This window comes from Mycteria americana, chromosome 20, assembly GCF_035582795.1.
Source record: "Mycteria americana isolate JAX WOST 10 ecotype Jacksonville Zoo and Gardens chromosome 20, USCA_MyAme_1.0, whole genome shotgun sequence".
Classification (NCBI taxonomy): Eukaryota; Metazoa; Chordata; class Aves; order Ciconiiformes; family Ciconiidae; genus Mycteria; species Mycteria americana.
This window is the reverse complement of record NC_134384.1, coordinates 1,117,938-1,143,679: the sequence shown is the minus strand read 5'-3', so window position 1 is coordinate 1,143,679 and position 25,742 is coordinate 1,117,938.

The following is a 25,742-nucleotide window of genomic DNA, read 5'->3' as shown; positions in this document are numbered from 1 at the left end:
GGTGGCTGGGGCAGCCCAGCTCCCCGCTCCAGCCCCCCCAGCCCCCCCAGCCCCTGCAGCCCCTGCAGCCCCTGCAGCCCCTCCAGCCCCCCCAGCCCCTCCAGCCCCTGCAGCCCCCCCAGCCCCCCCAGCCCCCCCAGCCCCTGCAGCCCCCCGCCGCTGCTCCCGGCTCCCCGGCACCTTCGGGCGCTGCGGAAAATTCCCAGTGTCCCCGCATCTCCCTGCATCTCTTTTTCCGGCTGCTTTTGTCATCTTTCCCCTTGCTCCAGCCGCCCCCTTCCCGTCCCCCCCAGCACGTCGGGGGTCCCCGGCAGCGCGGCCGCTGCTGGGACGTGGCAGGAGGCGGGTGGCACCGCCGGGGGGACAGAGCCCAGCCCAGGGACCCCAGTTCAGGCGTTGGGGTGTCTGTCGGCACAGCCCCTCTCCTGCTGTCCCGGCTGGGAAACGTGAAGCCGGGGGGCGAGAAGTTGAATTTGTTTCCTAAGGCATGTGACAATTGAATCAAATTACATAATTTAAAAATATATTTGACGTGCCAGTTCCCATTGTGGGGGCAGCAGGCCCTGAAGGTTTCCATTTATGGCCCCTAGATCTGTCTTAAACCAAGGATGTCTGCACTCTGTTGATTAAAAACCAGAGCAAGAAGCCACAGCGGCAGCAGGACGAGGAATCGACTCTCCGACGTGCGGCGGAGCTGCGAGGCTGACCACATAACAGCCCCATTTCTTGGAAGCAATCTGAAAAATCACATAATGCAGCAGCAGAGAGAAAATCACAGTCCGCCGAGAGATGTAAATTCAAGAAGAGCTTGATCTCCATGCCACTCGATGGGGAGATTTTTAACTAAAAGCAGTCATTGTTGATGAAGTTTTTGCTGCAAGCTGTGAACCAGGAGGTTCAAGAGCTTGCCAGGAGAAGACATCACCAAGAATAAAAAAATAAACCTGAGTGAAGACGAGAGATCTAAAGCATCTGAAATGTCAGTAGCTCTGATCACAGGGCTTCACTGCCACGCGTTTGATCTGCCAGTATAACCCTAAAATGGGAGCGGCCTACAAATTGAAGAATATGGATTTGCCTAAAAAACTAAGTCATGCGTTTGAGACGATCACACATTTTAATTAGAGATGACTGGGGTATCTACAGCCGCCTTTTCCGGAGCAGGTACGACTGTTGTACTGAGGTTTTACTGTACAACGTCCAAGTTTTACCCCCCAAAATGCCACGGTGTCGGCACGCTAGCTCGAATGTTAACATTAGGAAATCCCTGCCGCTTCCCTCCGACGTAGCCTCAGCCCGACGCGCTGCTCTCGGGGACCCGGGTTCTGCGCGGGACCCCTTTTTAGGGGGGTTGCTGCTGCCGGGGCTGGGAGAGCAGAGCCGGGGGGGTTCCCTGGAAGGGCTGTGCACTGCAGCGAGGCGGAGGAACAGATGGAACTGACAAAGCGTGCACGGGGGAAGGGAAAATCGGGAGGGAGACTCATTTTTAGGAGTGTTTTCTGTAACTTTCCCATCAACGCTGCTTCTTCCCCGGCTCCCCTCCGCTTTCATTTCGGGTCCTCACCGCTCCTGTCAGGCTGGCAGAGAGGAGAGAGCTTGGGCAGGCGGCAGAATGGCTTATTTGAACGAGAACAGCAATAAACTGTTACGTTTAACATTAAAACCGATTCGTAAGGCAGGAATGAAAGGAGTTTGAAAGGGATCTTGGAACCACCAGATAGTTGCTAGAAAGGTCAGGGGTTTTCTCTTCTTTCTAAATATTCCAAGCGGAGGTGAAGGAGCGGAGGAGGATGCAGGCAGGAGCCAAGGACAACGACGTCCCGAGCCCACGCGCCGGGTGCCGCACGGGCAAGGCCCGAGGGCAAACTCCACCTCTGCCCAGCCGCGGGTTCCAGCAGCACTTTCTCTCCCCAGAACCACCACTTGCCCTGGCAGATATTCGATATTACACAATATTTCATTTTCTGCTTTATTATCTAAAAAAGCTGCTCGTTTGGGGGACTTGCGAGCACAAACTTTGTGTTTGTTTGAGGTTTACTCGTTACCATTTTACAAGCACCCGGCTGCGGGTATCATTCGGTGGCACAACAGGCGCACGGACACCGTGTGCACCAGCAAGCCAGCCTGAGCAATGTGTGGAATAAGCAATTTCACACAGAACGCGCGTACCCTGCACGTTTCATAAGCGACAGGTTGGTTGCTCCAGAGCCGGGGTACCGGCGCCCGTGCCGTCTTGCTCGCTCCTCTTTTGACAGCTGAGCTACACCAACATCCCATCTGTTGCTGTACAGTTACACCTTGATGCAGACGGTTTCCATAGTTTTGTGAATGTTTTCTACATCTTTTGATTGTCACAAGAGAAGAAAAGCTCCATAACGTGCTGGGAATGAGGAGGAACCTGAGAGGAGACCAGAGGTTATCACGGGAGACCAGAAAGGCTGCGGGAAAGCAATAATTTGATAATTTGGAGGTCCTTTGATGACAGACCAACCCCCTATGGCTATGGAGAGGTATGTGAGCGCTGGAGGGATGATTTGGGGAAAAGTTTCATCATTTATATGCCTAACACTCCTTTCGGGGGGGGTAGTAGTATGTTTGTCTCCATTCCCTTTGGTGTTTATTAGTTGCAAATTTAATAACTCATTAGGATTAATAAATTCATTTGGAGGTTACTTCCAGGTTAGCCTCGTGATGAAATAAATGGCATTGGAAATCCAATTAGACACAATGACACAATAATTATATGAGAACATAATGCCATCTCCGCAAAAGCAAGACAGGTGCAGAATTTCAAACCTTTTTGCCATGGAAAACCACTAGATTACATGCAGTCAAATGGGATTTGCAGCTGTAAATTCATGCATTCGTGCTCATCCTAAGGTGGTAGTGGAATAACGATTGCTCGAGACAAGCCCAAAGATAAACACACTTTCAGGGTCACAGGCAGGAGACCTGATCTTATTAAAGTGTGTTCTAATACTTTTCAAGTTATTTTCCTTTCTGCAGTACGCTGTGTATGGCATGAATTCAGAGGCACAGAAGTTCTGTGTTATTTTTATAGAGATACTACTAAATCTGTTGACCCTGAACAGGTCTGGCAAACAGAGACTTTTTTATAAAAAGTAATGAAAAAGAAATGAAAAGGTTTCAAATCTCTGAAAACAGATCACGGGAAATATCCTAAGAGCTGAGTGTCTTACCTGTCGCAGACCTGCGTATACGGAACCCTGGTGCTGCACGCACGCAACCTGCGCGTTAGACACGCTGCTGCATTTTAGGGAGCTGGGACGGAGGTGGCAAGGAGGTGCTACACCAGGTAGTTTAAATGCTCGGAATATAATTAACTAGTTTCCATGAAAAGCAGCCAGTTTCTGTCCATCGGGTCCTGTGCTGCCTTCAGGAGAGGCGCTGCCGGTACCCGCGGGCAGACCGGGCAGACCTCGTTAGGGGTTGTGCAATTACCAGCCCAGTTTTCAGGCAGCTTCAGGATCTGGACGCTGCAGTTCATCATGCAGTCCAGCGAGACCCAGAGAGCAGCTGGAAGATGAAAGACAGTTGGTGGCTATAGCCTGGATGTATATATAGCCTTAATAACCTGGGGAATAACAGCATCAGGAGAAGCTGCTGTATATTCCTCCCAGGGTTGGCAGGACGCCCCGTATTTTTTTAGTGGCTTTTGACCCAAAATATGTGTGCCTTTTTTCCCCAACTTTCACATCCTTTCTTCTGGGTTTGAGGAAATGCAATATAATATTTTGCTGCAGGTTGCAATCACGGTGACAGGAAAATAACCGGGAGCAGCTGGGCTTTGCAGTGCCGGCAGCAGTAGTTTGCCTTGTCTATAAAGCAGCTGAAAGGCAGGTCCCGAGGAGTAATTAGCACTACCCAGAACCGTGTACAGCCACTCCGCAAGAAAAGAGTGGGCTCACTGCAGCGTTATTACCTCCTGGTCCTTCATGCCAATTTTCTGATTAATAACATCCCAAGCCAGTTGATGCACTATTGATTCTAAATTCAATAAAAAGAACTGGTGGCTGCTGGCAAGACCACATCATTTTTCCTCTGAAAATGCAAGGCAGCAGCACGTTTCCAGGCAGGGTAAGGTGGCGGAGAAGCCCCCGGAGAGCCGCCGTCCCGCCTCGGGGGAGAGCCGGGCTCTGCTCCGCAGCGGTGGGCTCTCCTGCTCTGCCGGGGCTCAGGCGGAAGGGCAGCGCGGTGTCCCTCGGTGTGGCCGCCGGTCCTGGTGTTCACTCCGGCAGTGCTGGAGGGGAGGGAGAGCGTCTCCGAGGTCCCCGTGCCGTTATCAAGACAGAAGGGCTTTGCCTAAGAAAGTAGCTCGGTAGTATGGACTTTTTTAATACTAAGCAGAACGGTTGTCTCCTGAGCTCCTGAAAGCAGCACAAGAAGAACAAGGTGGGGTTGGTTTTTTTCCAAAGAACCTGACTTTTCAAGTGTCAAAATTTTTCCCATAAAGATAGTTGGTTGGTGTTTTAAAACACTCCAGTAAATCTAACGCCAAGAAAGAGAAATTGCCTGCTGGTTTCCTTCATCCCAGCTGCACACTGGTAGAGAGGAGAGGGGAAAGGTATGAGAGAGGCCAAAGCACTTTGGTGGGTTGTACGGGAGAGGAAGCCCAAGCAATAAACAAAAGCTGTTCAGTCCTATTAACAACCTAGGAGAGAAAGGCAAATATATAACAGTGAGCAGAAGGCAGCTCAGAAAGTGTGGAGAAGCCAAGAAATATTGAGCCTTGATCCAGAGAGAACATTTCAACAAACACCGAATGCTTTGCAAATATTCAGTGCTTCCCGTAGCCAAAACACACGGCAGGGGAGGATTAATGAGCACATCCCCGTTACTCCTGGGTGGGCGGTAGCAAAGGGTTAATCGGCTTGCAGGAAAGGAGCGCACAGCTGGCTCACTGACACTGGGAAAGGCATCCTTTTCTAACACAAAACTTCACTAAATACAATTTTCCACAGGAGCTGCCACCAGTGGCACCTCTGAACCTGCCCCTTCTCCCAGCTGCATCTGCACACCATGCTGCTGAGAGGGGGAGTACAAAGCGTTCTGTGCCTTATCGTGATGAAGGGGAACAGCAAAGTGAGTTTTTCCTGCTTTTTGGCAGGGAGTTGCATTCACTCAGGGCTGGATTTTCAAGGGCTGACAGCGAAGCTGTCAGGAGGGAGAGAGACGAGACTTAAAGCGTCGCTCTGGGTAAAACCAAAGCTCTGAGTGCTCGGCTCCAGCAGCCCCTGGGAGAGGTGACTTAGAACCCAGATGTTCCATTTTCTCCCTCTGTACTGGTTCAAAGCCACAGACCCACCACTGCTGGCCTGCTCTGCTGGGGCAGCGTTGCCCAGGTCTCCCACAAGCTGCGGGCAGGGTCCGGGCAGAGCGGGGTTCGTGCCGACACCTCCCCGCGGGCGCAGCGCGGGGGGCTTTAATCCAGCACAGCCTGCACCGAGTGGCATCACGCAGGCGAGGAGCCCCGGGACTGAGGCACTGGCATAAGCACGTGCAAATGCGACGAGCTGAGAATTAATAAAAACCCAAGAAACAAACAAGCACGCAAGAAAAGGAGTACACGGTCATTGGAACGGTGGCCTCTCTTGGGGAAGCATTTGCAGTCCTGTCGGAGCTGGCCTGACCTGCCAGCCTCACAAGCATCCTGTAATAAAAGAGAATAAAGGAGGTTATCTATCTGCTCTATTGAGACCTTCAAATTTTCATCTTAATGGGACATGGTGCTTGACAGATTGAGCTCCACTGAGCAGCTCATTGTAAATTCAAATGCCGGCTCTGGGGCTTATTCGAGCCACTGAGCTTATTTTCTTCCCTTGTTTGCTGGCTGAGCAGGCGGCTGCCGGGAGTGATGACTCTGCGGTTTGTCAGCATCCGTTCTCTGAACATCAGGCTCTAATCTCTCTGCAGCCTCTCGCGTTCGCCTGCCTCCCACCCAAACAGGCGTGTGCAGGGGTAGGAGCTGCGTGGATTGAACGGGGAGATGCAGAGCTGGGGGGGGGAGGAAGGAACGACGGGCGGACGACGTACGTACTCATATTCGCGTATAGGCTTAATTTCACACATGCGATCACACACGTGTAACGGGCAGAAAGCAAGCAGGCAGGGTCTGCCAGCACGCGGGAGGAAGCGGGCAGGGACCGCGGCGGGGTGCGAAGGAGGCGAAGGGAGGGGCACACGTGGGGGGCAGCCCCCGGCCGAGCCGCCGGCCTGGCAGAGCCGGGAGCTCCGGCTTGGAAGCACCAGGCGATGCAGCGGGGCCGTGTTGGGCCGGGCCGCGGCCCGGGGCAGGAGGAGCAGCGAGCTCCAGCCCGGGCTGCCGCTGGCATCTCGGCCGCGGTGCCAGCGGCTCTAAAGGCTCTGTCCTTGCTGTCTGCAGTCTCACCTGTAAGGCAACGGAGCGCCGGACCCTGTCCAGCTGGCGGGAGGGGAGATGGGCTGCTGGTGGTGTGCGGGCTGGAAAACCCCATTTTTTTGTGCTTACCTCCGCAGGCTGGTGTTCAGCCGCAAGCAGAGAAGGTCTGTTGCTCTGAAGTCTGTTGCTCTAACGCCACAGGGTTTGTGCCGAGCCCCCAGAGCGATTTACCTGAATTCTCAGGATTCTTCCAACTCCACGGTTCCTGCGTTTCCTGGGGTGCGGGGCCGTGCTGCAGCCAGCGGCGTCTCCAGCCTGCGGGAGTCATGGCCGGGCTGCCCCGGAGGGAAATCGCCTGTTTTGGCTGCAGAAGGGCACGAGCTCCTCACATTCAGGGCCTGATGCATTTCATAAAAACATATTCCAGCGTGCCTAAGGAAGGAGGAAGAGTGCGGCAGCTGGAGGGGCTGCAGCGGGTCCCGCCGCCACCAGACCTCTGTGCCTCGTGCCCTCGGAAACTGAACACAGAGCGTGTGCCCTGAACAGCAAGAAAAAAGCCTTTAAAGCGTGTTCATCGTAGGCGGTGGTCTCCACGGAGCAGAAGTGGAGGGCTCATTGCCTAGGACCTGAAAGTTGGCTGGAGAAATTACTAGAAAATACTGGGAAAGCGTGCAGCAGGGGAAGCACCGAGGCAGGGGATCAGGCTGCAGGGAACCTCATTGCCCTTTCTGCCGGTGCCTGCTCTAAGCACTTTCTGCGCCTGCAAAATGCCCCACAGGTCATAGATCTTTTCTTTCCTTCTCCCCACCTCATTAAAACTAGTCCCAGGCTTCTGAACACAAAAGACACATCGATTCTTCCAAAAATTTAAAAGGAAAAAGGCAGTTGCCTCTTACTGGTTGGAAACGCAGTTCAGCCCCTGGTTAGGTTTTGGCCAGATTCAGCAGAGGGAGACCATGGTTTTCTTTTAACTGTGTTTTGCCTTGTGAAAACCAGACCAAAAATACCGATTTTGCTGCCTTATTTATTGTTCCTGATTTTCAGCAGCCACTGGGGTATGAATTATGTAGAAGATGCATTGCAAATGAACTGAAGCCCTGGCAGGTTTTAACACAGCCGGAGTACTCCCCGTGCCGAGCGTCCGGCTCCGTCCGTCTGCAGCAGCTCCTGCAGCAGCTCGCTCTCGTCCCGCCGTCCTCCGGAGAGCATTTCACTGGTGAGCGTGGGGGCCCTTCCGAAACCCGTGGAAACTCAGCGGGCAAAGGGGGATGATAACCGCTGCGAGGCCCCGTGAAGCTCCACAGGGCGAAGGGACCTGGTGCGGGCGCACGGGCTTCCATTGCCAGTTTGACGGCACATCCGTGCCCCGTGTCCAAACAACCCAAATATGACCCAGTGATATAAATCTAACCACAAAACCAAGGGCGTCGATTCTCTCCTTAAAAATAAACTCTCATTTGTGACCTGGAGCCTGGAAGCTGTAGTGACTTTCTCAGCTTGCCACCAGGTCTTGGAGTGGCTGCCATTTTGTACACGCTTTTGTTTTTTAAACCCGAAGCTCTGGCATTTTTTGTTTAAATCCACATTTAAGCTTGCATTTGTGTGCGCTAGGGGATGAGAGAAAGGTTTTATTGCTTGCGTTATTTATGAATGGTATAATTTCAGGGCATCTGCATTAAAATAAGGTTCCAACTGGAAAATAATATTAAACAAGATAAGTGTGTATATTTGTTTCATAAATCCGTAAAACCTGGTTAACAGTGATGCTCATAATGCTCGTTGCATCATTAAAAGACGTCCTGTACCTGTGCCATGGCGCGGCACTGGATGCTTTGATGCATTAGGACAGTGCCCTGCAAAGCCGTTTGGTTTGCACTGAACTTCGCTGTGCAGCAGGGTATGCTTTAATCGAGGGTTTGCTTTTGGTTTTTAATTATTATTATTTTCTTTGTCTATGAATTTTGGAGCTGATAACAATACAAGAGACTGAAACTTTACTGTATGCTGCCAACGCAGCTGCTGGCTCCCGAAGCCATGACTAATACTTTCTGTTCACTCTTAAGTTTTCTTGCTGAATTCGTCGCCGTGCCATCCAGCCGCTCGCTGGGAACGCTCTCTAACAAACATTGCCTCTTCCCTGGACGCGAGGCTGCTGTGCTCTAGGGTGCGCTTCCGTGCGAGCTGGCGGCTGACAACCCGCTGGGCAGCGGAACAGCCAGAACAGAGACTTTGCTATCAATTTGCCCGTGTTACTTGGTAACAAGGACTGACTTCCAAGCTAAAGGCTGAAGAGTAAAGGGCAGATGAGGACATTCTCTTGGGTACAGTTAATGAACGGTCAGCCCCCTTTGGGTCTCCTTTCTGTGCTGAGTGCTGGTACTTTATTTCCTTGAGAAGAGTCAGTCTGGTGGGAACAGGGTCTGTGGGGTCTGAAGGTTTCCCGGAGCCCGTGTGGCAGAAAGCGGCGATGTTCTCCATGTTACAAAAACCTCATCACCAGGGCCCCCGAATCGAAACCGGAGCTCTCACTGGTAGCACTTAGTGGGGTCACGAAAATCCGGAGTGACGCTGGGCAAGAGTCAGAGGAGAAAGAAGACTCCTGGGAGGTTGCAAGTAGCGGCTGCTCAGAGAAAGAAAAAAATATTTTAGATAAGAAAAATAAAAGGATCTCAGGAAATTCATATGCAGCTCTTAGTGAAACAGCAAGTGTGTCTCCCTTGCAGTGAGACTCTCCATATGGCTCCTCCACGAGTGGTGATAGAGAGAATTTTCTGCTGAAAAAAATAAGCCTGGAGGTGAAATCTTCAAAGGGGCTGAACTCTGAATCCAGCAAGAGCCTTATGCACATCCAGGAGCTGAGAAGAGCAAGTGTTGATAAAAAATCCTCGCCAAGCCTGTGATCAGCTTTCTCCTGCAGCTCCGCTGCGGTGGGAGACCGGGCTTTGGCCAGCGCCGGGGGCACCAAATGCAAATCAAACCCTTTGAAATTACACGGACATACTGTGGGAGAGGAGATGAAGGCGAGGACAGCAGAAGTGTCCGGTGCAGGGTGGTGCTGGGCAGGCTGAGCGAAATGCTTGGGGAACAGCCTGCGCTCGCCGGCCCTGAAGCCCGACCGATGTAGACTTTGAGCAGTGTTCAGGGCTCAAAATCAGGCGGGATAGTCACGAGAGAGCCGCTTTCTTTTGGTGAAGAAAATCTATCTTTCAAGCTCACCATGGAAGATGTTGGGTGCTTTGAGCTTTTGATGCTCCTAAATGGTCTGAGGTTTTTCAAGACAAGTGGTTCCCAGAGGAGCAGACAAGCACTGCGGGTTTGAAGCAGGGCGCGTTACAGCCCAGGAAAGATCCCCGTGGACTCAGGTCCCTCATTACCCATTTTTGTACAGTACGTTACCGCTAAACTTTTGCAGGCATGTGTTCCTCTGCCTTGCTGGAATTATTAGCATATCCCAAAGGAAACATAGAAGCCCGGACAGGTTCTTGGTGAAGAAAGAAGCTGCACAGGACGGGCGGCAGAAGTCGGAGGAGCAGAAGGGAATGCTGCTTCTTGGCAGGAGGTTGCTCCAGAGCCCCATGCACTTGCTGGTGGCACACCAGCACCATGCTACGATCCTGCCGGCCGAGGCACAGGCACAGGGCATTGCAATTGAAGGGCAAGACCCTGCTCTGGATTATACCAGTATATCTCTGCCCTGTCTCCGTAGATCCCAAGGTACCCAGAGCTCATGGCCACCACGGCCACCGTTTCACCTCTCCTGGAGCGTCGTGAAAGGAGAAGCCGCCCTGTTCGGCCCCGTAACTGCAGCTGGCGATGACAAATCCAACAGAGCTGAGCGAGAGCTGCGGGAGCCCAGCGTCTCTGGAAATTAGGCCACCTCTGTTTACACGATGCGTCCGAGCCTGGGTGGTTTGAAGCCTCTCCTTTGGTGCTGCTGTTCCCTCCAGGCAGGTGGAGGAGGTGCACGGCCCCGCCAGGCAGGGGATGGGATGCTCAGCCCCGGCCGTGTCACCAGCCCGCACCGGTGCCTCGCTGCCCGCGCCGGCACCACGGGCTGCGCATCGCCTCTGCTTTCTGGTACTTTCCCCCTTGGAAAAGTTGAATTGCTGTATTGCTGGCACATGAAAGAAATAGGAGTTTTCTTGCTGCAAGCTATAGAAAGCAGGCTTCATTCAGTTCCTGAATAATTTAGAATACAAGCCTTTGATTAATTTCATGAGAAAAAGGAAACAAAGTTAGCTATAACTATAGGCCATTCAAAGTATGGATTGCCAGCAAAAATGTGCAAAGCGCTGTCATGAGAGGATTAATTACATAGATTAAATATTTTATAAGTTAAATAATGTGTATTTTTTGGAGACAAAATGGAATGTCATTTTTTCCCCCAAGACAGGGAAAGTAACTGTATTCACTTCCATTTAGCCCACAGAGCAACACAGACTCCAGTGACAGAGGAGGATGGATCAGGGCTGTAATTCCCATCTGGCACCAAAATCTATATTCCGAGCAGCATTTCATCTTCTCCCCAAGAGCCCGGCTCTGAGCTTTCAAGTCTCTGTCAGTTGTGAGGTTCTTCTAGGGGGAGAAGAAAAGGGTCTTGGCAATTGTTATTCTCTCTATTATAGTCTTCCAAGGTCTGGAAGGAAAATGGACTGTGTCGGGTGGTTTTAATTATTGTGTTATTGTCCTGGAGGATAATGGCAGAGTCTTTCAAACTGTCTTCCTTTTTCCTTTGCAGAAAAGAAGCCCTGAAGCCAGTTTCTGACTCTGAACTGTCCAGAAAGGTAAAGCCCTCTGCAGAAGCGTTTGCTTTACTCTGCTTTACTTGCTTTACTCTGGAGATGCACACAGGGCATCTCCAGCCGCTCTCCGGGGAGTCACTGCTAGAGGCGGGGATGGAGCTGAGGTTTCCAAACCATCAGGTGGATTTGGCCATACAGGCCACCCTGCAAGCCCCATCCTGGGCAGGACCAGCACCCAGCCCCAGCTGGCCGACGGGTGCTGTGCCCTCCCCGGCGCCGAGCCAGGAGGCACTTGACAGCGCGCTCTGAATTCCCCGGGATACGCAGACGTTTTGTCAGCCGCTCATTTGATGGAAACATTATGCACTTGACTCTCACTCCTCATTAAAAGCCTGCTCGCTGGGCTGTGTCTGCGGGTGCCTGGCCGGGAACAGGACCACAGATGGTGGGAGCCTGGGTGTTTGCTGCTCGTCCTCCCCGCTGAGGGCTCGTCAGCAGGGACGCTGACAGCCTTTCTCTCCCCAGCGCTGTCCACCAGCAGTTCAGGTGAATGAAAGGAGTCATTGGGTCAGAAGAGCGCACAGAAAAGTCCCCCTGGGAGACTCTGAGGAGGAGCAAGCACTCAGTTTTGTCTTAAATCAGTTCTGCAAGACTGCTGACCTTGTTGCTGCAGGACTGTGGGTACAGGAAAACTTTGTAGTCTGGATTCAGGTTTAAATGTCTAATTGCTTTTGAATATGCTTGGATAAATATTCCTTCTTTTATTCACCCAGTGCTGGAGACTCCCACGCTGCTCAGGCACAGACCAGCAGCCATGCCCTGGGAGCCAGGACCAGCGAGAGCAGGGAAAGCCGGAGCCGGCTCCCACGGGAGCACTCCGTGGAAAGGCTCACCAGACTCTTAGCTTGGGCACTGAGTTTAGCCCACTAAACTCAGTTTAGTTCTCTGCTAAAAGGGGCAAAGTTTTGGCAAGCAAAGGTGAATCCTGCAAAACACATGGCAAGAGCAGGCTAAAAGGATGGCCACCTTCCCCAGTAGCCAGAAGATTCACAGCAGCTGGCAGTGATCCTTCAATTAGGCTTTAAGGAGGTGGGGAGGAGGAGGAGGAGGAGGAGAAGGCTCATTGAGGTCACCTGCTTCTCCAGAGAAAATAGAAATGGCAGCACAGGCAGGGGTAGGCTTTGGAAGGAGAAGGATGGTGGAAGGAGGACTTGCTTAGCCTGTGAGTGGTTGTTTTTTCCTGTATTTCTTGTGGGGGTTTTTTGGTACAATTTCCCGAGGGTTTTGTCATGGTTTTTCTCCCTGTTTAGTGTGGCAGGGAACGTGCTTGGGAGCTGGTGTGTGTGAGCGGTGCTTTGGGTCCATGATGCCTCCCTCAGCTTGGCTCGCTTTGTTGGTCGGTCTCAGGTTCAGCGCCCATCAGCGCGTGTGCTGCACGGGGTACTTGTGTCGTGCTCTACTTTGCTGTGTGTGGGGAGAGGAGGTGAATCTTTGTTAGTACAGGGATGTCTAAGCATTCCGTAGGTATTTAGTACTGGAATATCTCTGTTGTGAAGCAGAGGGTGGGAAGCTCCTCCTGTGGTCACCGTCCAGGTATGCTTGGTGCCGCACGGGTGCGGGTGGAGAAAGGCTGTTCTTGTGGAGAAAGGCTGTTCTTGCGAACCAGCTCGTGCTGTCTCCGTGGAGGAGAGAGGAGAAGGCTCCTCAGCTGCCTGCGGCTCTGCCTGCTGCTGCCAGCCCCTGCGCTGGTCCCCTGTCCCCTCCAGCACCCGCCCAGCAGTAGCCCAGCCTGGTCCGGGGCGTCTGCCGTCCTCTCCCGCAAGGCAGCGTGTCCCTGTGTCGGTGACGGGGCTTCTGCCTTTTATGACTGCGTTTTGTTGCATTTTAATGCCCCTGATGATCTGAGCAGAGTCATGGTCTGCTGGGGTTACCTTTCCTCCAGTCTTTTTGATTCGCAACTACTTCCATCCTAACTTGAGGTTTAAGCTTTGTGTTGGTATTTATTGCTCGATTCAAGCCCAAAACATCTGATGGCTATTACATTTTCTTCTTATTGCAAATACTTTATTTCCTAAAAGCTAAAAAAAAATGAACAGCCCCCCCCATGCCTGTATAATCTCCATTTGGAGCTGACATGCATACTAATAAAGGCACAAAGGAAATCGCCCTTGTGAGGCAAAAGAGAGATGGAGCCCAGGAATGAGTCTGAGCCAAAGATGCGCTCGCTGCCTGATGCTCTTTACGCTAATCTACGGCAATTAAATTATGGTATCTTCTGTTTTACACGGAGCAAGGAGAGCTGCTAACGAATGGCGCTGCAGTCCTAGATACTCCTGTGAGCCTTCCATCTTTAAGTGTTTCTTGTGAATTGTGAAAGATCAACTGCACTTGCGCTCTCTCGGCGTTGAAACAAAAGGTGGGGTTTAGTTTCATACAAGGGAGTTGTATAATGATTAATTAGTTTTCAACATGATACACTGGAACTTCGGATGGGCAGATAGGAATTTAACTGGGGCTTTCATGCTACTGGGCAGTTTTGGGAAGCCCAGTTAGCGGTTAGCCTTCTCGGATAGAAAGGACACCCTGCCGTGACCTGCGTTTTTGATTCAATGATTTTCCTCATTGAAAACCATGCGCCAGCTCCCCCTTGGCACCGCTCTCCCTGCGCCTCCAGGAGACCGGTAACCCCCGCCGCGTTTCCAGTAAGCTGTTGCGTTCCCCGTTCGATCTCCTGCAAAGCCTTTCCCTGATGGGCTGAGCCCTCGCCTCTCCCAGCACGACTGCGTCTCGGAGCAGCCGGGCTGCTCAAGAACATCCTTTGGCAAATGCACAAAAGCGGCGTGCGGGAAGTTAGAGAGCCGTGATGGAGCAGAAACCCTCCTCTGTCTGGGGGTGCTCGTCCCCGGCACGAACCAGCCCTGCTCCGCCTGCTCCGGCCGCTCCTGCTGCGAGCGGGACCTCTGCCTTGGGGGCCCGGAGGTTCGTGCACACACGTGCACGCATGCACACGCACGCCTGCTGCTCCGGTAATGTCTCGGTCCTTGTCCCATTTGTGCCACTCTTTCCTTGAGAAAAGGGAGTTAAGAGGCAATTTGCCGTGGAAAATTACAATTATGTTATTGATTGGGTAAAAAGGAACTGTTCTATTAAAGCTTACAATCCTGCATGTTTCTTTTCCTTACAAATATCCTATTACATGCTCGGAGACCACCCACACGCTTTACTGCTTTTACATAGGCCCTGCAATCTTTCATGCCAGTTGACTTCTCATTTCCAAATCCCTTTTTGCATTAAACACAGACCCACACACTCTGACCCATTTTTCTTTGAAATAAATCATAAGTCCATGCCAGCAATGACTGGAGGTGTTCTTCAGAATTTGTAAACAGCGCTAAAGTCTTGTGGGAAATGTCACAAAGTGTTGGTCTGAATTTATCAAGTAGTTTCTCAGCTTAAATGTATATGTTCCTGTGTGCAGCCTGACAGCATTTCTACCTGTAACGGCGTCTGATGGGCGGTTGGTCGCTGGGCGAACCGCGGGTCCAGCGTGGGGCTCCCGAAAGCTCACGCAGAGACCTGCAGGTCCGTGAAGGGGAAGGAGCTTTGTGGCTGTGCAGGCTGATTTCGTAAGGGACAAAGAATCGGTTTTGCAGCTTTACTAGTAACTTCACTTGATAAAAGAGAGGAAAAAATGCAATTTCTTTGGCCTCGGCCAGGATTTGCAGGGTCTTGCCTGCTTAAGGGATAGCCCTGGCTCTGCGAAGATGCCAGCAGTTAAAGCAGCCGCAAGTAAAGCCCAAAGCCATTCCCAGCTCTCTAAGGCGTGGGGGAAGAGCTGCCTTCCTTTGCAAAAGGAGAGCCGGCGCCTGGGTTTTGCAGCCGGCAAACTGAGCTGCAGGCGGCTCAGCAGCCCAGAAGTTCAGGCAGCTGCCTCTCCCTGCTGCTTCTCGTTCTGTCACTCCCCAGCATTTTCTTTTCTGCCCAACTGTATGCCCTTCTCGGGGCTATGGGCAATCATTCCCCCCCAGGCTGCAAACCAGGCAGCACGATAAACCACATTATTCAGAAGTGACGAGCCTTTTTTTACCCAAAAGGAAAGGGTGCAACCTGGCCCGTGCTCTCGCGTGTCGCTCGGGAGTTGCGAGCGGCTCGGCTCGGCGGGGCTGCACCCGTGCCGACCCAGGGGCGTCGCGGCTGAGGCAGCTTCTGTACATCTCGGCGGTGGTCGAGTGGGATGTAAATGTGGGAGGATGCTTCCTCCTCGTTTATGAACGCTCTCCTCCTGGCTCTGTAGAGGAACAATCCGCTATTTGAGACGTTTTCCAGTGTCACTAAATGAAACGCTGGTCGCAGAGGACAGCGAGCCACCCATGAGGAGATATCTGGATGGGTTTTAGCGTGTTTTCCCTAATCTCCAGGCCTACAGTCTTGTTTTCCCAGGGCATCAGCTGGACTCCAGCCACTGCTATAATTAGTAGCATTTATGGAGATGCAGAGGATTTTGTGGCCACACCACATGGTTTCCATCCAGCTCCCTATCCTAATTCGAGTGCTGCCTTGCACCAGCTGCTTAGAGGGTGTAAGAAATACTAAGTAGGCAATTCCGGCATCAGAAAGATGTATTTCCCATTGAAGCATGTTGAACATAAAAGCAGAACAGCTTTTAATTAAAATTTCTTCCACCAGCCACGTAGGGCCTGGACAAGGAACAGGAACAAAAACTCCCAGCACTTTGCTGTAATGAGAGAAAAGCATCTTTGAAGTCGGGAGTAGAAAACGCTGATGGGGAGCGGGCTGTGCCCGCAGAGCCACGCAGGGAGCGGCGGGCAGGACAGCACGTGGCACACGGGGCTTTTTATCGGGGTTTTGCTGAAACATCAGCTGCAGGAACCTTCCCTTGAGCCTTGTGCGCAGGTCATCAGCTACAAGTTTTCTGCACACCGTGGCCACGCGGTCTCGTGAAGAGCATCATGGAGGGGTAGAGAAAAGAGAGCAGACAGTCCGGCTTCATGCTAATGTAATTTTCGTTCAGTGTACATCAGCGCAGGTACCAAAAGGGATGGCTCGGACCCTGAGTGATCTTTTAACAATTTTGTGCCATGACAGCTGTTTGGCTGTAGCTTGAAAGGAGATGGGGCTGGAAGGGAGATCCCGCCAGCAGCTCCCCGTGGCCAGGGCATCCCTGACCCTACGCTGCGTCAGCGGAGGCTGCGTTAGCCTGGCAGGCATTGCCACTAGCGCAGCCCAAAGCGCTCTCAAAGGGCATCCTTCACTCTAGGGTAGGTGTCATTCCTGGTGACTTACGTGACTGTAAAAGCTAATTTCATGGCAGGGAGGCATGAGACAGCAGCACTGCTTCCCTGCTTTTCCTAGGAAGGGTTGTACTATTAGTGTGTACTAATAAAACTATTAGAGAAAACAGTGTTCCAAGTTTATTGGGAATGAAAGTTCCTTAAGAGTTTATTATATCTGCTGCTTTACTTCTGGAAGGTTTTGACCTGACTTGCAGCTAGCCGGTAGATAGATGCTGCCTTGCTTTCCAGATCTATTAGCCAGAGGACGTCTGCTCCACAGAGCACCCAGGCCGTCCTTTCAGACGCTGCGGTGGCATCCCGCGATGCCGCCCAGCGTGCCACGCTGAGCCAACTGCCCGCCTTCACAGCTGGGACTAGGCTCTCGTGGCAGGGCGAATCGCTGAGCGCTTGCGAAGATCTGCTCGTGCCACCCGGCTTTGCCACCGGGACGCTTTCCCCTCTGCCCCGTGGAAGGAAGCACAGGGCCGTCCCTGGCTGCGACCCTGCCGAGGCAGGCTAGGTCCAGGCAGATGGGACCAGACCCATTTCCCCTCTTGCCCCCCCATGCCCCCGACTCTGCCCCTTTTGGATTGTGCTTATCCCTTTGGATTGAGCAGTTTAAGGGAAAATATCTTGTGGCAGCTTTGCTCCTCCAGGAGCATCTTTGTGCACGCACGGGCACACTGCAAGTATAGCAAGTTCCTTGAAGAGCATGTTAAGTGTAAATATATAGCAACGCTGCTTAGAACAGTCCTCCAGAGAAAACCTGCATAAATACACATTCTACAGAAGTCAAGTGAGAATGATAAAGGAAATGTTAAAATATTGCCCTGAGGGCTTCTGAACTGACTGGGAGGAACTAAGAGAGGACTTTGCTCCGCGCACCAAGGGATTGTGATTAGCGAAAGCAGTTATGCAGCAAGAGGAGGAAAGCTGACGGGGCGGGAGCCGTGCGTAATCCGGAAAGCGTGTCAGGGTTAAACGCTGCTCTCTGGTTTGGATGCATCTGCATTCTTGAAGAGTTTATTGTTAGCAATTGCATTACAGCAGCACCTGAGGCTTTGAAATAAATGAGAGCTCTGCAGCGCTAAACATCGTGCAGATGCAGCCGTCTCAAAAGGCTCTGCAGCCTGAACGGGGGCCAGGATGGGGCTCGCTGTCCTTCCCGCTGCGCGTGCTGTGAGCAAGGGCTGCACTCTGCCGGGCGTGGGGGCTGGTGGGGAGCCACGCTTTGTCCTCTGCCACGCTCTGGGCCTGCCTCGGGAGACGAGGCTGCAGGAGTCAAGCTTTTCTGCAGCACTCGGAGCTTTGGAGGAGCGTGCCGGGGCCGAGGCTGGTGCCTGTGGCTCGCTAACGCGCCAGCCCCGAGAGGAGCCGTGTTCCCTGTTGCGGCATCCGACCCCGGCTGTGCTGGCGCAGGTGCAGGGGGGCTCCTCCGCCGCTGCGCACGGGGCAGCGCGTGCTCGCAAAACCACAGACGTACCAAGGGTTTCGGCTACTGCACCCCGACTTGCTGGTCGGTACGCAGCTGTGCCAGGGAGAAGGATGAGCGAGACCCAGCAGGGGAGACCCCGGTCGATGAACAACCAGGTCGCAGCCCGCAGCCTCGGCCATCTCCCCAGCACCTGGCCCCCGGGGGGGTGGGCCAGCACGAGGGGTCCCCGCTGGCATCAGTCAGGCTGTGCCCGCCTTACGGGCAAGATGCCGAACTGCAACAGCTGGCAATTGCCAGGAGCACCAAATGCAGTGTACGAGCAGGAAAAAATCAAAGCAGAGGAGTCTCTCTGTTCTCTTGGATTTAATGACGATGAATGAAACGAGCTTTAGCTGGCTTCTGTCACTGATGATGTATTTTCCAGATGCAAACAGCGTTTCTGAAACTACAGTGGTTACACAGAGGCAAGTTGGGAGTACATTAAATGAGTTCATCCTCGATGTGCGCGTGCGATTCCCAGCTGATCAATTACCTGCAGTGCCAGGCAGCGAGACATGCGTTATTTGTGAGCTCCTCTATGGCCCGAACCCAAGATCCTGCTATAGATCAAGTTCAAAGTCAAGCCAAGCGCTTTCCTCCTAGCACGGCGTGAGGGCTGTGCTGGGCCCCAGGTCCCCCCCTCCTTGCAGCGGTAATAACAATTACAGTGTGTAAGGAACAAGGGGAGGACGGGTTTGCTGGGAGCGGGTCCCAGCCCTGCCGCAGCCTGCGCGGCAGAGGCAACGCCAGCCGAGTCGATTCGCCTTCCAGCGCCGCTCAGCCCATGCTGGCTTTGTTCAGACAGAGTTTTCTTCTTTGTTCAGAGCACCAATTATTGCTCTGTAAGACAGCATTCATCCAGCCCAAATTGTTCTACGCTGCACAGAATCTTTAAACAAATAGAAATGAAAAGGGCCTCAAGTTCCTGGGCCTATGCAGAAAAATCCACTTCCTTCTGACGCTGCCATCCGTGCTGCTCTCCTGCCTTCCTCCAGTCGCCGTGCTGGGGAATTCTTGCACTCAAATTAATTGACATTCTGTCTCTTGTTTTCTGTCTGCTCCCAAGATAAGCTTAATAATGCCAAAGCTGCTTTATACAGAGCTCCTTCTCAAATCTTTTTGGTTTGTAGCAATTTATCTGCTCTTGGCAAAGCCAGCGAGAGGGGGGGAAAAAAAAAAAAAGCCCCATCCTTCCCTCTGTCCCCTTAGGGCCTTGCTGCCATGCAAATGTATGCAACCTTTTATCACTTCTTCAGCCTCTGCTAGTGTTTTGTGTCTGTTACTGGGGCTTCTTGAGCTGTCTGCCCTTCCCAGTGCCTCTTCGGGGTGAGAAGTGCCTTCGGGGATCGCTTTTACCCACATCTGACTCTTTGTTTCTTTTTCTCAAGTTTTGCATCTCTGAGCTCAGTTTGCATTTGACATTTCTTATCCAACAATACTTACAGGAATGATATAGATTCTTGAAATGAAAGAGAAACATACAGGCTTAAGGGGAAAGCTGGAGCGCATAAAGATGTGTGATCTGGTTAGCGCACAGGCTAAGGAGAGGTAAATGGCAGCCACGATCTGAAAATTGTGGTAGCCACGATTTACGGCAGCCACGATCTGAAAGATGTAAGCACTGAAGAGAGGAAAAGAGGCCGGAGGACATGAGAAAGCAAACCCCTCAGTAATGATCCAGTTTCTCCACCTGATCACGTCGAGTGAGCAGCCCAGCGCTTGTCCCTGCTGCAGTGCCAGCATCAGGATTGGGCCCAGCTCCATCAGGGACGTCTTTGGCTCCTTCGCAGAAAGAAGCCCTCGGCAGCGGAGGGCCGGTTCTCGAGGGATGCTCGGGAAGCCGCTTCTGGGCATGTTAAACCAGGAGTTTCTGTTGAGTGTTCCTAGGGACAGTCTTCGACAGGACACGGGTGCAATACGCTGCTCTCGGGCGGGTTTGCCGTGGCTGGTGTCTCCCCTCCAGCGCACGCTACAAGGGCACGAGAGAGGGAGGAGGAGGAGGAGGAGGAGGGCTGTCTCGCTTCCCAGTGAAGCAGTCTTCAAAAGCTCCAAACTGCGGGACAGGAGGGCTGCTCGTGTTGGCGCAGTGCCGTGCTCATGGGACAGCAATAAGCACAGGCTTCTGACAGAAATAAGAGCAGCCTTCCTCTCCTTATTTAGCTTTGGGCAGCTACTCTGTGCCTTCTTGAGTAGCTGCCACTGCTGCTCCATCTGTCCTGCCTCCTCTGCTTACTACCTGCTCTGCTGGCTTCATCCTCCTTTGCACAAAGAGCCCTCCTACGAGGCTGCTGCGACCCTGGTAAAGGGTCTCGGGGGGTACTGGCACGTGCCTTCCATCACTCCCTAAGGGGCCAAGCCCCCAGAGATGGCTTTGAAGGCACTGCTACCGCCACAAGCCCAGCTCTTTGCAGAGGGCAGCAGCGGGTGCCGGTGCTCCTCTGCACCGTTACCCTCTGCGGGGCTTTTACTTTAAGGTGAAGTGCCAAAGCATAATGTTCTCGTGTTGCGTAAGTGTTGACAAACCAAGCGGTTTTAATTGCTCTCCCTGGCAGCCAGCGCGCTGCAACCTGTCCTCCTGGCAGCAGCGCGCAGCTCCGTGCCCGCAGCGAGGGTCGGCGGGCGCCGCCAGGCAGGAGGCACGTGCGGGCAGCGCGCTGGGGGCCGCTGGCAGGAGAGGTGACTTCTGCTCGCTCTCGCCAGCTGCCCGTTTAATCCCATTTTGATTGGCACTTACTCTTCAGCAGGGCAGCCTGACCGACTCCAGCAGGCAGAGAGCCACTGGAGCAGACGGGCACGGCTGCGGCTACCCGGCGGACTGCGCGCAGGTCCTCAATTGCGTCCTTAGTCCGAGAGCGCTGGCAGAGCCAACCTCCTCGAAGACAGGAGGCTTCCAATTGAAGGAGATGCTTGTGGAGAGGGACGCGTTGCTCAGTAGTGCTTGCCTGGGGGGAGGATTTAAAGAAACGCCTAGCAGTGCATCTGTAGCCTCCGTGTGACGTTAAGAATACGTGAAGTTCACGCGGGTAGCACCTCCTTCCAAATAGCCGCGTTTGGTATTTGCAAACATAATTATATCTGGCTACAGCTCTCTACTGCTGCTCTGCTTGTTTCCACTGGCCTTTACATTAGAAGATACGGAGCCTCGTGGGCTTACGGCTTCGGAAAGGCGCACGGACGCCGGCCTTCGAGGAGGGGTTTGAGCTCGGGCTGGGCTGCGAGCCGAGGCTTGCGCACCCCCTCCCTGCTGCTGACCGCCCCGGGGCGATGCCGTCCGAGAGGGGCAAGAGCATCCTCAGCCATCGCGGGGGCTGCTCCACGGGCGGAGAGAGAGGGTTCTGTGCTGCTGTAAGCACGCTAACACGTGGAGAAATGCTTTCCATTTTCACCTCCGGTTTCTGACTATAAGGTCCGTTTCTTCTGCCAGGAAATAAAGATCACCATTCAAATTGTGCTTGTGCAAAAGGAGGCACCTTTTTGCCGGTGACGGGCTCGCTGCTGCTGTCCAAGGCTGCGCTAGCCCTTCAGTGGGGGCTGATCCCGTGGCGAAACGGCTCCTCGGGATCTGGGCTGGGGCTGATTTCCAGGCACCTCCATCCTGTATCCCCTCAGCACTGGTACTCTTCCAAAGAGGGGAGAAACAATCTGTTGGTGCTCGTGCTCCCTTTGCACATTATACAATTACACGGGAATTAATTTTAAAATGTGCCTTATCTTATTTGTGACTTCAGTCTCCCTTGGGGTAAGAGAAATCATGTTCAAACCAATTACTGCTCACCCAGGAATTGCTCTACCAGTTTCCTCCCATGTGAATATTATCGGTTAAATAACAGGCAGACTGAGTGCCTGGGATAAGGTGACAGACTTCTGACACTAGGTCTGATTTGTAGAGAGTGCATCATTTACATTAAAATTGTAATTATATTCATGTTCTTGGGCACAGCGCTTAATGAAAACCTCTTTGGTCTTTTCTCTGCGATCTCCATCCCTTTCCACTCCTTTGAGCAGTACGGTACCGCCAGTCTCCGCTGCTTTTTCGGGCCCCGCTGTCTCTTGGTGTACATGGGGTTTTAATCTTTTTACTCAGATGTGCTATTTCAGATCGTTTTATTTTCTGAACCCATATAACTGACAGAGATGTACTGTCTGTCTCCCAAACATCAGGATTCATGATTGTGCTGTGAAATGTTTGCTTTTAGTGCGCTCGTAAAAACACAGGACAAGTCCAAGTAGAGCTGTCCCGGGGTTCGGCTGATCGATAAATCACAGCTTACAGGGCTGGTAGTTTCATTTCTGATCTTCATGCAATGGGATTTCTGCTCTGGATATGTTTTTTTTCCTTTCTTTGTAGCATAATATAAAGTATTAAACAAAAAGTTCTCATAGTTGGAATGCAGATTTTGTTTGTGCTGGATCAGTGAGAAATAAACTTTTCTCCCTAAATCATATTACTTCAAGAAATGTACTAATCTCAGGGGTAACAAGATTCATAACAACCAGTTTAGGCCTGCAGTAGATCTGCAGACACCCTCTACTATTATATTAATGTGATATATGATGATGGGTGATGTAGTATGTACTTATTTTTCTTCATTTATAGTAAACCAGCTGCAGATAAATAAGGAGAGGATCGGGTGATTAACCCTTCGGGCTCAGTGAGCGGGCGAGGAGCTGCAGCCTCTGAGCCAAACTGCTGAACTGGCTGTGGGGGTTGGGTGGGGTGTGGATTTTTTGGGTGGGTTTTGGGGTTTTTTGGGTTTTTTTTTGTTTTTTTCCTGTTCAGATGGAAAAGAGATTTGGGCCACTGCAGATCTTGTAGTAACTTCCTGAAGAGGCGCAGCGACATTAATCCCGCAGCTCTGCTCCGTCCCGCGGTAGCAGCACGCTCTGGGCAGGGGTGCCGCACGCCCGGTTCATTTTTGTGCTCTGAAATGTGGCACAATTTTGCCATGGTATTCAATACGTATCCTACTGCACCAAAGCAGCAACAGTGTGCCAGTAAACGCGGGAGTGATCAGGGTTCGTGGTTTTTTCCCTTGTACGCAGCACAGCGGTACCAAATCAAGTCATGTCAGCAGAGCCCTGAGCCAGTCCCGGGCTGAAGGTCTGTAAAAGCCGAGTACAAGGATGAATGAATAAAAAATGGGGACTAGGGCACGTAGGTTTGTGAATGCAAAGTAGAAATGCAGTGAGAGCAGTAGATCCAGGGGGTTTTTTGAAGTTTAAAAAAAAAAAATCTTGTCTTCCTCCGAGAGCCCAGCCCAGCTCCTCCAGGATGTTGTTCTAGTTCAGCTCTTAGGGCTGGCTCTGCTGGGGGTGCTGGGGGGTTCTGTTCCAGAGACCTGTTTAGATTTTGATAACTCTTCCCAATGAAATGCAAACTGAGGAGTTGAAATCTCCAATATTTTTCAAACATCCAGAATCTGAAGTAATCTTGTTTATAATTTCATGCTTCAGAACACTTCAAACTTTTAGTACTAAATAACTAAAATGTATTTAAATAACAAAAGAAATATTTCCATTTAAAAATACCAGCAAGTGACAGTAAAAGAATTGCCAACTGTTCTCCACAAGCGTGACAATTTGGGAGACTCGTTGCCCTCCTTTGCAAGGTGTCCTTCGCACGCCCGGCTGTTCTTGCAGGAAGGCTTCCTTGGAGAACTCGTCCTGCTCTGCTCCCGCACCCAGAAGCCCAGTGAGGATCTCGCTGGGGCCAAAGAGGCTGGATGCTCGTCGGCTTCCCCACGTCTCGTGGGAGTTGGTGACCCAGCCCGGTACCTCTGGAAAGGTACGCAGCGTCTGCATCTCCCACCCGTCCGACACGCCGGGCGAGTCCCACGGCCAGCCGGCGCCACGCAGAAGGGACGAACTTTCCACGGCCGCTTCGGAGCCTTTCGGATAGAGATGGAGGAAAATTCCCTCTCGGGCCACGCTGCCGCCGCTTTACTCCATGTGGCAAACTCATCCCGCCAGCGAGGGCATCGGCAGGGCTCTTCTGGGAGGGGCTGTGCCCTGAGATGGTTTTTAGAATTGTCGTTTCTCTGTACGTAGAGAGGACGAGTAAGAGGAAAAGGCAGAAAGCAAAACGGGATAAATATGGAGCTGCCTCCTGACAGTTGCTGTAGCACTATTGGATGCTAATATTAAATTCATATTAAATTCAAACCAGCTCAGCAATGTGCAGTGCGCTTGCTGCAAAGCACCGTAACTCCCGATATTTATGATGCCACAGTAACGTAGAGGACACAGCCAGGAGCTTCAGTGCTTCAAGTCAGAACCAGATCCCCAAGGAAAATTTTCCGCCTTGTTTAAAGCAGTGGGCACTGGAGTCCAAAATGCCATTTCACACATCCAGCATTGCTACTAAATAACTTTATCCTTGGAAAATAAGTTTCTCTCTTCCATCTCACATTCCCTCCCAGTAACGTTATTCTAATGATAGTTTATATTTTATGGGACCAGTGTTCAGGTAACGCCAGGTTTGATAAAAGTCCTTTCTGGCTGTCTTCATTAATGTTGTGGTTGGTGCCGTCACTTAACTGGAAGTCGCACGTTAGCGGCTTAGCACCAGCTGAGACTCCCTTTGCACAGGGGTAAATGATGATAAAAAATGGGCTCGGAAGAAGCCGGACCCCATAGCTGGGTCCTCGGGACTCTCTGACCCGCGATGCTGCCAGCGAGCCCAGGGAGGACGGAGCTCGCGCTTGTCTTGCTGCAGTGCCACATCCAGCTCCTGATAACAAAATGAGCTTTACAGGAGAGTCCTATTTACTTAAGTGTCTCTGAGATGCTGCGAGATATATTTAAAGAAAATCAATTGCATGGAAGAGAGGGAATGGCTCGTAGCTGCTTCATCCTTCTGTGATTTCTAATAGCACCTTGGAGGAGCTGCACTTCCAAATTTGATTGAAAGGGAAAATCCTGTGTATCTACAGTAGCTACATCCCCACTCTATGAGCAGAAGCTGGGCTCAGAGGCAAGAGATTACTCATTTCCTCAAGCAAGCCAATTTATATTTTGAGCACAGGCAAAGCATTACAGAGAGCAAGGAGGAAAGCGTTGAGAGAGGCCAGGGCTGCCATGGCAGAGACCATTCTAACAAAGGCGTTGTGGTATGACTAATTCATATTTTGCACTTTCCACTTTCTAAACTAAGCATTACCAAAGGTTTTTATTATTCTTACAAGTTATTACTACATAGGCTTTCTAAAAGGGGAAACTGAGGCACGCAGGCTGGAGGGCCCCCTGTGCCGATGCTTATGCGGCCGCAAAGTCTCCGCCGCCGGCCGGTTCCTTTCCCACTCTCCCATCCTGGGCATCCGCGCGTGGGGCGGGAGCCTCTGCGGGGGCTTTCGCGAGGCTGAAAAAGGCAGGGGAACAGGAACCACCTTTCTGCTTTTCATCCAGCCGCTTTTGCTCACCTCTGGAATAATGTGAAAATTAAAGGAGATTAACCCAATTATTTCTGAGCTCACAACGGTTTTATGGTTGGGCTTGGACAGGATCTAAGCACCTTTTTTTTTTTAATCAGATCTCATTTTATCTCGGCGTTTTCTACCCAAAGCCAAAAAGAGTATGTTCGAGCTCGCACCATGCTGTCCACAACAGTTTGGCTGCAGCAGTGAGACACCAGCAGGATAAAAGGGGCTGCTCACAGCGAAATCCAATATATGGAAAGGGAAGGAAAAATTCGAAGCACCAAAAGCCCTGTACTGCTGAAACTTGTTTTCCTATTTGTTTCTCTTTGTTTTACCAAGGGAAATTTATGAGATGTCAGAGCTTGTTAATGTTGTTGATGTTGGAGGAGCAACGAGCACCCTGGGCTGAAAGGCTCCAAAAAAATAAAAATAACGGAG